Below are 15,790 nucleotides of genomic sequence, written 5' to 3' on the forward strand. Positions count from 1 at the left end.
TACTTGCAAAATATCGAATCAGCATTTGTTCCTTCTTTTTAAATTCAGAAAGCCCTCTTTGAAAACGTCCCATTTGTTTAATTTTATAGTAGTAAATCATAGTTGTTTGTATGCGTGTGTTAAAGATAGAGAGATTTTTTTTAGGGGTGAGCATAGGTAAAGAGTAGAACCGAAACTGGCCGACATAGGGTCGGTTCTGGTTCCAAATTTGGTGGAACCAGCCCTATGCGGTCTGTGTCCAGTTACACACTTCAGGAATCGGACCCGGAATCGAGGTCTGGGTACTCGAGGTGGAACCAACGAGTACTCGGGGTGTATTTATAATTTTTATAAAATATTAGGGGTGTATTGTAATTTTAAGGGTATATTTGTCTTTTTTAGACTATCAAGGGGGTATAATAACGTTACAGGTTACTTGAAACTGGAACCGTTCGATTTTGATTTTGGTTTTAAATCCAAGGAACCGATCAATTTTGGTTTCGATTCTGGTTCCTTGGAATTAGACCGGGTACCCGGACCGCTCACCCCTAGTTTTTGAGTTGTCATCTACATGCAACATGGCTTAGGTAAGCACGTATTAGAGAGGAAAGAAACGGCCGGATTTTGCAGTCTTTGGTCAATTTAATTGATTATAGAGATTTAATAGGATTTCTATCATCTTAAATAAAATATCTTCAATTAAAATGTTGTGTTCTCTTACCATTTATAAGTTTTCTTAGTAAAAAAGAAATCTATCTGGGTGGTCTTGTCCATTTGCTATATTCAATGAACATACATTAATTTGTTTACCTAATCTAGTATTTCCATTTAAATGAACATTAATGACATGGTTTTGTTTGTTTCTTTTTTCTTTTATTTGAATTTAGTTTTTTGCTATAAACAAATTTTCTAATTAATTTCAAGAATTTAATTTGGTGAACATGCAACACAGAGATTTAATACTTTCCCAATTTGGAGCAGGTGCCAGATATTCTAGTTGAAGAAATTTATGTTTAAATTGTTCTATTTAAACCTGTGAATTATATGACAGTATGCATTGGTGAAAAACAAAGTACTTTCATACAGTTTCATTAGGGTTGAGTTGTAATGAGTTCATATTATGAGCTTTCTTTCTTCTGTATTTATTTTGTTTTCATTATAATGAAAATTTCTAGATACAAACGTTTTGAAATGTTTGTCGTGAGGGATCAAGGGCCAGCGACTTCGCTGGCTAAATTATCTTGAAACTCCGCACGTTAAAAACTTCAGGACATTTACATCTGAGAATTATTTATAATTATTTTTCTTACGAATTTTTCTTGGAATTGAGAATGTGCGTGATGAAGTGGGACGGAAATATAAAATCCTTTCAAATAAAACAAATTCTTAGAACCCATCTTCGCCATTGTTTCGCAGTCTTACCAAACACTTAGCTAAATCAAAATCACTAGGCGTTGTAATATGGTTCTGGAAGGGTCTCAAGCTGATCCAACCGATCAAAAATTTCCGCAAAAGAACCCGAGGTGGCAGCGGCTAAAGCAGTTTCCCCTTCTCGAAGATTACTGACAGCTAGCGCTGGCCATATAGATAATATATTGTTCTGTACTTCTCCCTCTTGCTCGGGATTAGCGGCTTCAGCAACAAGCGAAGTATCTAAAATAGAATACGAGGATGGGGTTATAATTTGGTAATTTCTGTATTAGGTCAAATAATTAGTTAAAAACGAAGTTATAGTACCTTCTTTAGTTTGCTGTACAGAGGAGGCGAGGAGATCAATAGAATCGTCAACCACGGCTTCAATGATGTCCGGTATGCATACTCCTGCAACCTCTTCAAGATTGTTATCGTTATTGGGGGCTGATAACACCACTGTATCCTCTTCCGACGGGCCGTCGGATAAGAGTATTACTCATGTATCGTCTTCAACCTTGGAGTGAGATGAGAGTATTACTATTGTATCCCTTTCGGGTTTGTTATTTACATTGGAACTACTCTCAGCGCAGTATCCGTTGGGATGAGGATTTAAGAGATTATTGTAAGCATCTCCCAAAGCGAGCTGGACTTCTTCCTCTAGTTGCGATTATGTCTTCATCCCCTCCTCATGGTGGCGGCAGGAAATATGAAGTGTCGATCGGTTTCTTTTCCGGGTTTTTTTGTTTCTTGTGCTAATGTTTGCAACTAATATTAACAGTGTGACTATTATTTGGAGTTGATATGAGTACGCAAATTATATGTAATCTCATATAATATAATTAATTAACTAGTTTTTATATTCTCTTTGGATAAACAAGTAATATTTTTGTTCACTGAGTGTATCTATATATCTATATATCTATATCTATAATATCAATCACTGAAGAATCTTCTTTTGGTGTCCCCTTGGCTATCTATTGCAAATGGCGTGGATAGATCACATACAACATGTAGTTGACTACTTCCACCTCTGATTTCTCGTGCTGATAGTACTGTATGAAACATTTCATCATCTCTGCAATTGCTGGCACTGATCATCTTGTTTTAATTTCCCCACCCCACCGCTTGCTATAAAAAGAAAGTGTAGATGTCAAACAATTATAATAATGCAACAACGTAGCTATATATAAGGAGAGAACATTGAGAAGATAGCAAATAACTTAAAGAACACCGTGTCTTTAAGATGTTTGTTGCTTGTGGAGATTCTGCATCTGTTGGCTGATTTTTCAACTCAATCACAAACACACATAAATACAACAATTTTCAGGATTTAGAGCGGGAAATGTTAACCAAGAATAGAGAGAACAAACATGAGAATAAAAGAATCACCACTGGATGGTCTGAACAATAAACGGTACTCAACTAACAAATCTTAGATTATATAGATTAACCCTAAACAACAATAATCAAACAATTGAGTCTTATGCAACCACATCTACAATCAATGGGAAATTGCCCAATCAAACCTACCCTCTCTTCGTTTCATCATATACTTTCCACACTAAACAATTATTGAGATAGAAAGATGCATACATGTTTTGTGTTTTCATATAATTAATTCTATTATCTTTTGTATCTTTTAGTTAATTTTATCCTATAGCATTACTGAAAGACGGATGTAAAAACTTGAAACATAGGAGATATTAAGGTAGATGCATGAATGATCATTATTATTTATTGCTAAACTATATTATGTTGAATATGACAAAGAAAATTACTTTTAAGTTATGTATGACGTCATGAGATAGGATGATTAATTTGGTTTATTTGTTCTAAGTTCATTTATATAATATAGAATATAATTGTTCAAGAATATGCATTCGATTAACTCATAAACATTATAAAGAACTTTTCCTATACCATTGAAGCCGTACGTAGGGAAAAAGATATGCATTCATGTTGTAGATAAAGCAAAATATATACTGTATCATCATTCCTCACGTATGCCCGATGTGTTCCTAAGCATTCCTGAAGCTCTTGTATTGACGCAAATGGAAAGACATGTGAATCTATCTCTGGTTGTTGGAAAATCATACGATATATCTGTGACAGACACAAATTAATGTTGTTATTTAAGGGCAAAAAATTAAAGAAATAAGCACTAAAAGTTCATAAAGAAAAGAACAACAAACCGAAGAAAGAACTTGAAATAAACAATCAATTAAGATTAAACTCAATCCTAATATCAACTATCTGTGGTAGTGTTCACTAAGATTACACAAGGATTTAAACATGCTATATGGAAGGGGGGAAACTTATAGCCAACATCGTCATTTCTAGTTTCTATCATTCTGAAGTTTCTTTAATTTACTTGAAACCTGGTTGTCTAGGGTTTCATTTATTTTGCATTAAGCTTCTTTTCTTCTTATCAGTATAAACATTTTCAATTATTATTGATATTTAAAAAAGATTTTGAGGACCGTCATGAGTTTTTTTATTCCATTTAGCATTATCCTTGACTTCCTCATAACATTTATAAGCCTTATCTTTCTTTAATCTTTCCTCAATCACAACGTTATTATAACGTTACAACAAAAAGAGTATTATCCTTGACTTTTTCATAAACCTTATCTTTCTTATATCTTTACTTAGTCACAATGTTATTGTAACGTTATAAAAAAAGAGTTATTTGCTCTTCACAATGAGATAAGTTATCAGTCTTTCCCTCTGTACTTCCTCTCTGGGTTAATTAAAATCTCATACTGTTATGTGTACCTGAAATTATTTAAGAAGAACCCACTAAATCTTGGGAGATTTTTTCATTCTTAAAATATTTATTGTGGCGAAATAATCCTTAAGGACAATGTTTATAACACGTCCTAGGTTTTCTAATTTTTCCTTGTTTTCTAAATTATTTTACAATAATCATAAGGATTATGGACTCTACTCTCGGCAACAATTTTTTGGCTACTGCCGCCAACAATTCTTCTGCTGCTGCTATTGACAATCTTACAGCCGTAGTTTCTGGCAACACCTCCTCCGTTACTGGTAACACCTCCTCTATTGCTGGCCTTCATGGAGTGTCCCATTCAGTTGCCTCTGTTGTTCCAATAGTCACCGCTGTCTCATATGCCAAACCTTTTCTTGATATCTCCAAAATTGAAATGTTTGGACGACAAAATTTTAAAAGATGGCAAGAATGCATTCTTTCAATCCTTGACATGTTTGGTGTAGCTGTTGCTCTCACAGATCCTAAACCTGGGTCATTCGCTGATCCAAAACAATTGGAAATCTAGACTCATGCTAACAAGGTATGTAGGCACACTATCATTAGCACCTTATCTAATGACTTGCTTGATATCTATTGCCCCTATAAAGAAGCCAAGGATATATGAGATTCAATGAAACTAAAATACACCGTTGAGGATGCTGGGAAGCAAAAATTTGTTATTGGCAACTTTTATAGGTGGGATATGACAGATGACAACTGAAAAGGATATCAAGATGCAAATCAATGAATACCACAAACTTCTAGAAGATCTCAAGGCTAAAAACATCAATTTGCAAGATGAGTTTATCGTAGGATTGCTAATTGAAAAGCTGCCAGAATCTTTGAAGGATTACAAGCAACAACTTCATCACTTGCAGATTTGACCACCCAAATCATAATTGAGGACACCAATAGAAAGGAACTCAAAGCTATAGAATCAAAGGAGATGGCTTCAAAAGCACACTTGGTGCAAGATAAATTTCACAAGCAAAATAAGAGGTATGATAACAAAAAAACCTGATTACAAGCCTAAAGCTATTAACCCTACCTTCAAAAAGAAAGGAAATTGTTTTGTTTGTGGAAAGCCAGGTCATCATGCACCTCAATGCAGAAAGGGAATGAGAAATGACAATCCTCCTAAGCCAAAGGCAAATTTGGTTAAAGGAGATGATGATATAATTGCAATGGTCATTTCTCAGGCTTATCTTGTGGCCAATGTGAAAGAATGGGTGGTAGACTTTGGTGCTACTAGGCATATTTGTGCAAACAAAGATGGTTTTACCTCCTACACTCCTGTAGGGGATGGAGAAGAACATATATATCTTGGTGATTCTCGAATTGCTAATGTTCTTGGCAAAGGTAAAATTCTTCTCAAGCTCACATCTAGCAAGACTTTGGCCCTCAATGAAGTGCCTCACGTGCCTAATATTAGAGCAAATTTAATTTTTGTAGCTCTATTAGGAAAGGTTGGGGTTAAGGTGTCATTCGAATCTGATAAAATTGTAAGGACAAAGAAATATGTTTTTGTGGGAAAAGGTTATAGTATCCAGGGACTTTTTGTACTCAATGTTTCTGAAATTATGAATGTAAATGCATCTTCTTCTGCTTACTTGATTGATTCTATTGATATGTGGCAACTAGATTAGGACATGTTAGTATTTCTTATATTAAGAAAATTTAATTTCTGGTATTAGTAATACATGCTTGAATAAATGTGAGGTATGTGTTGAATCTAAATTAGCTAAGAAATCTTGCCCCTTCATATAAAGAGAAACTGGATTACTTAGTTTAATCCATACAAACTTAGGAGATTTGAAACAAACGATGATTAGAGGTGGTAAAAAATATGGTGTGACTTTTATTGATGATTTTTCTAGGTTCACTAAGGTATATTTGCTTAGAAATAAAAATGAGGCTTTTGACATGTTTCCTTTGTGTAAAGTCGAAGTAGAAAATCAATTAGATAGAAATATTAAAAGGGCTAGATTAGATAGAAGAGGTGAATATGTCTTGTTTAATGATTTTTGTGAAAAGGAAGGAATAATATATGAAATTACTCCTCCTTATTCAGCTGAATCCAATAGAGCAGCAGAAAGAAAAAATAAGACCTTGAAAGAAATCATGAATGCTTTGCTTGTTAGTTCTTCTGCACCTAATAATCTTTGGGGCAAGGCTTTATTATCTACATGTCATTTATAAAATAGAATTATTTATAAGAAAACTGGTAAAACACCATATGAGTTATGGAAGGGATATATGCCTAATCTAAAATATTTGAAAGTGTGGGGGTGTCTTGCTAATGTGATGCTTCCTGTCCCTAAGAAGGAAAAGAATAATACTACACATACATCATTCCCATATAACATTTCTCATACAACATTATGTGGCAAGATGTGATTGGGTGAAAGTTTAATTTTAACTTTAAATTAGTCAATCATATCTTGCCACATAATGTTGTATGTGAAATGTTATATGAAAATTATGTATGTGTAGTATTACTCAGAAGGAAAATAGGTTCTAAGACATCTGATTGCATGTTTATTGGTTATGCTGAGCATAGTGCTGCTTATAGATTTCTTGTTTGAAAAGTGATGTGCTTGATTGCAATACTATAATCAAGACAAAGAATGCTGAATTCTTTGAACATGTTTTTCTTTTAAAATCTGAGAACATTTCCAGCCCATTTCCTGTCGCAACGTGCTCTACAAGTGCATATCTAAAATAATCTCTAATAGAATGAAAAGTTGCCTAGTTGATTTGGTCGATGGGATTCGGACTACCTTTGTTTTGGGAAGAAGGATTAGTGATAATGTGCTATTGGCACAAGAACTCTTTAGGAATTACCATAAAAATAGTGGACGTGCAAGATGTGCCTTCAACGTTAATATTCAAAAAGCTTATGACTGTGTAGATTGGGGCTTTATGGTTCAAACTCTCCATATGTTTGGTTTTCACCCCAGGTGATCGGATGGATTCGGGAATGCATTACCACATCCTCTTTCTCTATTTCTGTTAATGGAGAGCTCCATGAGTTTTTTCTGGGGAAAAGGGGATTAAGTGAGGGTGACCCTATGTCTCCTTATCTTTTTACTCTAGTGATGCAGGTTCTTTCATTGGTCATCCGTAGACGAGTTCATGAAGAGGAAGGTTTCCAGTACCATTTTAGATGTAAAGCCCAGAATATTACTCACCTTTGTTTTGCTGATGGCATATTCTTGTTTTGTCATGGACATCCCACATCAATCAAGATTTTGAAAGGTGCCTTGAGTAATTGTTTGGCTATTTCTGGCCTTCATCCCAACCAATCCAAAAGTTCCACTTTCATGTGCAACATTAATTAACAAGATAATACTGGTATCCATAGCATTATTGGTTTTGAGATGGGTCAGCTTCCTGTTAGGTACTTGGGTGTGCCATTGATTACTACTCGTATGTACCATAAAGACTGTATTCCTCTCATTGAAAAGGTGGAAAAAACGGTGTCTTCCTAGAATAACAAGTATCTCTCGTATGCTGGTAGACTTCAATTAGTCGTATTTGTTTTATCTTCCAAGCAGGTGTATTGGGCTTCAGTGTTTATTCTTCCCTCCTCTGTTTCCAAGGCTATAGAGAAAATTCTCAGAACCTTTCTCTGGTCTGGTTGTGATTTGGACAAAGGTAAAGCCAAGGTGGCTTGGAAGGATTTATGCTCTCCGAAATTAGAGGGAGGTTTGGGAATTCGCCGATTGGCTATTTAGAATATATCCCTAATGATGTATCATGTCTGGAATGTTGTGTCTAGGAAAGATACGTTATGGGTCAAATGGATTCACACATATAGACTCTGTGATCGCAACTTTTGGAGTGTAAAAATCCCTTGGGATCTTAGTTGGCGTAAAATTCTTTCGATAAGGGACTTGGTTAAGAGACATATTGGGGTCAACCTTGGTGATGGTAGAACCACCTCCCTTTGGTTTGACTCTTGGCACACTTTAGGCCTACTTCATCATATTATTCCTCACAAGGTGTTCTACAGCTCGGGTTTGGGACATAGGTCGTATGTTAGTGATGTTTTGGTTAATGGGCAGTGGAGATGACCATATATCATTAGGGTTAGGTTTCCTCATGTTGTGGAAAAGTTTATGATGTTTGGTCCTACTCAGGTGTTTGTCTTGATGGTTTGCCCCAAAGCTACATTTTCCAGAGTGATTTGAGGGATAAAGGGTATCTTGGGGAGAGTGTGCTGCATGGAAAAGCTATGTGTCTTCAAGGAGGAATTCTTGTTACTTGTTGGATGCTGTTGTGCTGTCATTTGAGTAATTACGCAGGGGTAGGCAGATTTTGTTTTGTTGGTTGTGTAGGGTATTATGCTGTTAGTGGTGTTTATTTGCAGGCTAATGTGTTGCTTCATTTGAGTAATTTTGCGAGGGAGGGCAGAATTTATTTTGTTGGATGTGCAGGCTATTATCCTATAAGTGGTGTAAATATGCAAGGGTGTGCAGCTTTTTTGATTGGCTGGGTTGGATGGTGGCCTGCTTGTTTTACAATGCTGGTGATTTTGTTTAGGCTTTTTGGAGACTTGACTCTCTTTTTTACATCTAAGTGGCCGGTGTTTTTTACACTTGTAGATTGTGTAAAGTTGCCTTTTGTCTTTGGTTGTGATACTTGGCTCTGTCCATGTTTCCAGACTTTGTTTAGGTCTCTTGTTTGGAGATCCATTTATTCATTCTTTATAAATTACTTTTACCCAAAAAAAAAAAAAAAAATGTGTGTATACAAAACTTGTAAATGATGAGTGCGTAATTATTTGTTTATATGTAGATGACATGCTCATTTTGGCACTTGTCATGATATAATGCACAAAACAAAATGTTTCCTAGCCTCAAAATTTGATATGAAGGACATGGGTGAAGCAAGTGTGATTTTAGGTGTTAAAATCATAAGGAAGGGTGATAGTATAATACTATTGCAAAAACATTATGTTGAGAAACTTTTTAAGAAGTTTGGACATTTCGATGTCTTACCAGTGAGTACCCCTTATGATGCTAACACTCAATTAAAGAAAAATAGAGGCGATCATGTTGCTCAATCTGAGTATGCATAGATTATTGGGAGTCATTTGCATTTGATGAACTTTTCTCGACCTGACATAGCATATGCTGTGTGTAGATTGAGCAGGTATACACACAATCCCAATCATATGATTAGGCTGTATTGGTTAGATTAATGAAATATTTGAGAGGTACCATGAACCATGGTATTCTATATAATGGATTTCCCACTGTATTAGAGGGATACAATGGTGCTAATTGGATTTCAGATTCAGATGAGATAAAATCCACTAGTGGTTATGTATTCACCCTTGGTGGTGGTGCAGTTACTTGGAAATCAACCAAACAAAATATTATTGCTAAATCCACCATGGAGTTCGAGTTTATTGCTTTGGAATTGTTTGGTAATGAAGCTGAGTGGTTGAGAAACTTCTTAGCAAATATTCCATTGGGCACAAACCAACACCTTCTGTGTCTATGCATTGTGATTGCCAAGCGGCAATAGCCATTGCAAAGAAAAAAACCTTCAATGGTAAGAATAGACACATTCATTTGAGACATAATGTGGTTAAGCAGTTGCTAAAAGATGAAATTATATCCACTGATTATGTGAAGTCACAAGTGAATTTGGCCGATCTTCTGACTATGCCTTTGGGAAGAAAATTATTAAATGAAACATCGAGGGGAATGGGACTTGAGCCAACCTAAGAAATTAAGAGTGATGGTAACCCAACCTTTGTGATTGAAGATCCTATGAATAAGGTTCATATATGTAATAATAAGTCACTAGTTAATTCTTCTAGCACTATTATTTTTGTCCCTTCCTATGGTGTGAGAAGTGCTAGATTGTATTAAATGAGAGGAAGAGCTAAAAGCTCTTAATGATTTTCATATACCTTATGGGTGGTGTAAAATTACAGTATAAATTTGATGAAATCACCTATATGAGTGTGGAGTGGGGCCGCTCATATGAGATTGTGGCATAATCTCTAAAGCACTCATGAACTACCAGACGAGCGCACGGTCTATAAGCGCAAAACAACGTCAATAGTAAGAATTATGAGAGTATAATGTGATTGATAGGATTCTAACTTACCGAAAAGGGTTTTGGTTCATAGAAGCTAAAAGCTTCACCAACAACTCTGTATGTTAAGTCTTATTTGTCTAGGTCTGGTTCATAGTCCAAAAGACACCAAATTTGAAGCATCTACACTCATGTTTTAACCTAGAAAACTTTCTTCTTATTTTTCTTTTCCCAAATCTTTTTGAAACATGTGGGGGATTGTTGAATTATTATAGATATTTAAAAAAGATTTTGAGGACCGTTATTTTTTTATATATTCCAGTTTACCAATTATTCCTAAACTTTAGCAAATAGTTTTATTAATTGTTGGAGTTAGCATTATCCTTGACTTCTTCATAACATTCATAAGCCTTAACTTTCTCCTATCTTTCCTCAATCACAACGTTATTATTATAACGTTATAATAAAAAGAGTATTATCCTTGAGTTCTTGATGAGCGTTATCTTTCTCCTATCTTTACTCAATCACAACGTTATTGTAATGTTATAATAAAAAAGTTATTTGCTCTTCACAATGAGATAAGTTATCAGTCTTCCCCTCTAAACTTTCTCTCTGAGTTAATTAAAATCTCTTACTGTTCTATGTACCTGAAATTATTTCAGAAGGACCTGTTCAATCTTGGGGGATTTTTGCATTCTTAAAATATTTATTGTGGCGAAATAATCCTTAAGGACAATGTTTATAACACGTCTCAAGTTTTCTAATTTTTTCTTGTTTTCTGAATTATTTTACAACAAAACATACACTAATATTTTTTTTTATTTTTTGTAGATCTTGAAACTCTAAGATATATAAATTGTTTTTGTATAAACATTTTTCCCTATATAATCTAGTCATGAATAAAAGAAAAAATACATTTATATGGAATGAGACATCAGTAAGAGTAATATAAAGATCAAAACTAGCTAGCCTCTGCAGAACAAAAACAAATAGCCAGTGAGATTAGTTCAATTAAACAAAACACCAGATCTATGGCCTCGACCCACCAACTCCCTGATGGTTTGAGATCAAAGTTCTGGAATTTAAACCAGGGGAAACTAAAATTTACCCCATCCATTCGCTTGATATATGTGACAGACCACATTAGGTTGCTGCAATTTTGATCCTGCCATTGGTTATTATTAGCCATGTTCGAATCTGAGCTATTTCCATCTTAAAGCACATTACAGGGATATCTTCCTAAATGAAACACCCGCTGCTTAATTTTGTCTCCCATCCTCTGCTTTTCCAATGTAATTATCAATTAAACCTGGAAAATAAATAAAGAAAAGATTTACAGTTGTTTACAAAATGAATGCATATGTAACACGATTTGCACCCATCTCACCAAAAGAGCATAAAGCTATAATGAAAAACATTTTGTCTCGGAAAAGGAGATAGATACCTTAGTTAAGATGCTTTTTTTAATTTCCGCGATTGATGAACAAAAAAGTTTCAGCCCAACCGAGTTTCACTCCATCTGCAACCTTTGTTTCTTCAATAAATGGGCTCTAGTCTTACCTTGGTCAATGATTTGGCGGCAAGGAGGTTTTCTTCATTCGTTGAGTTCCTGGATTAAAACATTGGGGTCATTTACCGCAATAACATTGTGCAATTGTGGCTTACTTAGTCATTTGAGTTTGTAAGGTTTTTAATGGACATTGATGATGGAATACAATAATGTAACTATATATACCTGGACTTGGGATGGCCATGATCAACAAAAGCTTAATCGTAATCCCTTATGGTGTGTTTGGTTCAGGAACTATTGGATTACTGGGAATGCTGGATTACTGGAATCTTATATTACCTTGAAGATTACTGGGAACGTTTAGGAAAAAGTATTTGGTTGGTTGATGGGTATGTTATATTAATATGTTTGCCTAGGGGGAATAAATTAGTGGGTATGTTATTTAAATTACTAAATTGCCTTCTTTTTAAATATTAATATAATATTATTTTTATTATTAATTTTTGAATAATTTCTTTTAACCCCCAATATTTTAGATTTAACTAAAACACCACCGCTTATATAAAACTTTAATTTATGACAAAATCACCCCCACCCCTTGCCGCCGCCACTGCAAACTATCATCGGAAGTCTCTGAAAGTCGTCGGGAGTAGCTCACCGTGACCACGAGGCTTCAATATGGTCGTTTCTAGCCATATTGATGGCCGAAAATGGCCATATCAGGCCAGATCTGGTTGGAAATGGCTAGATCTATTCTGGCCATTTCCGACTAGATCCCTGACCATTAGCGGCCAGATCTCTCCCAAATCGGGCTTGATATGGCTGTTTTCAAACATCAATATGGTCAGAAAAGGCCATATCGAAGCCTCCTAGTGAATCTCGGTCATTTTTAAGGACTTCGATGACTTTCTGGCGGTGGTCCGTGGTGGTTGGCCCACTGTTGGCTGTGGTGGCCAGGTGGTGGTGGTGGTCTGTAATTTGTTTTAAATATAAGGGCATTATTGTCCAAAAACTTAATTAAACAAGGGTAAAATTGAAATGGTATATTAATGTAAATTTATTTTAAAACAGGGGCATTATTGTCCAAATTTTTTATTAATAAGGGATAGAATTGTAATAAAAATAAGATTACTAAGGTAATCTTACAATACCTAAGAAAATGGAGGTAATAAGATTACTTCCAATATTACCAACAGTAACAACTATTGGTAATGCAAGATTACCGATATCTTATATTATTTGACAACCAAACATGGTAATCAAGTAATATAAGATGATATAACCTCAGTAATCTCCCATTACCTCCAACCAAATGCCCCTAAAGTTATAGTTTTTAGATTATACACAATTTATAAAATGGCCATCCCACATATGTCCGTTAGCAATGATATGGTACAGTTAATTCTTTGGCTCTAGTTTGGATTATGGTGATGTGTATGTTTTAATACATCAGTTAATTCAAAAGAATTTTATAAATGTTGGCTTAATAATTTGAATTTTGTTGATTCTCTCGTCTAAAATGAGTTTTTTCTTTTTCTTTACCTTCCCTAAAACTTTCACTTGCAAAATATCAAATCAACATTTGTTCCTTCGTTTTAAATTAAGAAAGTCCTCCTTTAAAACGTCCCATTTGTTAAATTTTGTAGTAGTAAATCATAATTATTTGTATGTGTGTGTTAAAGATAAAGAGATTATTTTTAGGGGTGAGCATAGGTAAAGGGTAGAACTGGAACCGGCCCACATAGGGTTGGTTTCGGTTCCAAATTTTGTGGATCCAGCCCTGTGTGGTCTGGCTCCAGTTACACACTTCAGGAATCGAACCCGGAACCGAGGTCTAAGTACTCAAGGTGGGACCAACAAGTACTCAGGTTGTATTTGTAATTTTTATAAAATATTAGGGGTGTATTGTAATTTTTAGGGGTATATTTGTCATTTTACGACTATCAAAGGGATATAAAAATTTACAGGTTACCCGAAACCTGGACCGTTCAGTTTTGAATTTGGTTCCAAATCCAAGGAACCGATCAGTTTTGGTTCCGATTCCAGTTTCTTGGAATTGGGTCGGGTACCCGGACTGCTCACCCTTAGTTTTTGAGTTGTCATCTACATGAAACAGGGCTCAGGTAAGCACGTATTAGAGAGGAAAGAAACGACCAGATTTTGCAGTCTTTGGTCAATTTAATTTATTATAGAGATTTAATAGGATTTCCATCGTCTTAAATATAATATCTTCAATTAAAATGTTGTGTTCTCTTACCATTTATAAGTTTTCTTGGCAAAAAAGAAGTCTATCTGGGTGGTCTTGTCCATTTGCTATATTCAATGAACATACATTAATTTGTTTGCCTAATTTGGCCTTTCCATTTAAATGAACATTAATGACATGGTTTTGTATGTTTCTTTTTTCTTTTATTTGAATTTAGGTTTTTGCTATAAACAAATTTTCTAATTAATTTCAAGAATTTAATTTGGTGAACATGCAACACAGAGATTTAATACTTTCCCAAATTTGGAGTAGGGCCAGATATTCTAGTTGAAGAAATTTATGTCTAGATTGTTCTATTTAAACCTGTGAATTATATGATAGTATGCATTGGTGAAAAACAAAGTACTTTCATACAGTTTCATTAGGGTTAAGTTGTAATGAGTTTATATCTTTCATATCTCTCATGATATGAGCTTTCTTTCTTCTGTATTTACTTTATTTTCATTATAAAGAAAATTTCCAGATGCAAACATTTTGAAATTTTTGTCGTGAGGGATCAAGGGCCAACGACTTCGCTGGCTAACTTATCTTGAAACTCTGCACGTTAAAAACTTCAGGACATTCGTTAAAAACTTCAGGACATTCATATCAGAGAATTATTTATCATTTTTATTATTTAAAATAAAAAATTATTTTTGTTGGAATTAAGAATGTGCGTGATGAAGTGGAACGGAAAAAAAAAAATCCTTTCAAATAAAAACAAATTCTTAGAACCCATCTTCGCCATTGTTTCGCAGTTTTACCAAACACTTAGCTAAATCAAAATCACTAGGCATTGTAATAGGGTTCTGGAAGGGTCTCAAGTTGATCCAACCGATCCAAAATTTCCGTAAAAGAACCTGAGATGGCAGCGACTAAAGCAGTTTCCCCTTCTCGAAGATTACTGATGGCTAGCGCTGGCCATATAGATAATATATTGTTCTGTACTTCTCCCTCTTGCTCGGGATTAGCGGCTTCAGCAACAAGCGAAGTATCTAAAATAGAATACGAGGATGGGGTTATAATTTGGTAATTTATGTATTAGGTCAAATAACTAGTTAAAAACAAAGTTATAGTACCTTTTTTAGTTTGCTGTACAAAGGAGGCGAGGAAATCCAATACCCATAACCTATTGAATCCTAAATGGAAGCCCTCATCCTTTAAGAGGCAAATCAGTGAAGCTACGATTCAGGTGAATCATTTTCTTGCATTTTTTCTCTGCGTTTTTGCTCTGAATTTTTGCTAAGCTACGGTTCAGGCAATTCAATGATTTGATTTCTATAATGATTAAACTATTTGAATGAATCATTGTGGTGCTTAATAAGATTGATTTATTTTTTCTGGGAGCTGAAAGTTGTTTTACTTAACATTAAACTAAACTTAGTGCTATGAATCGTTGTGGTGATCTTTTCTACTTTCCGTTTTGGAAAGTTAAGTACTTTTGGGAAAGCAAGCTTTTTGCTCTGTGCTTTTGGGAAATCTAACATGTTTAACACAAAATCTTAGATTTCTAAGCTTGCAAAACTGCAGACACATTTGCAAGTTCATAATTATCAATCTAACAGCCTTCCTTACCAGAAAAGATCAGCAACATCATACAAATACTATCGCCATAGGAATTTAGTTCATTAAGCCAGTGAATAAATTGTAAAAAGCCCAAGTCGCTTGAAGTCTAATAATATACTAACACTATACAATATTAGTTATTTGTTCTTTCTCTTTTTCCACATTAATTTGAGGTATAGGCATAAAGCACAAGGCTAAGGAATCATCCAGATTTTAAGAGGCGCTCCATGTCCTTTGGGAAGTTGATCTAAGT

The sequence above is a fragment of the Pistacia vera genome, unplaced genomic scaffold (assembly GCF_008641045.1).
Source record: "Pistacia vera cultivar Batoury unplaced genomic scaffold, PisVer_v2 Contig605, whole genome shotgun sequence".
NCBI lineage: Eukaryota > Viridiplantae > Streptophyta > Magnoliopsida > Sapindales > Anacardiaceae > Pistacia > Pistacia vera.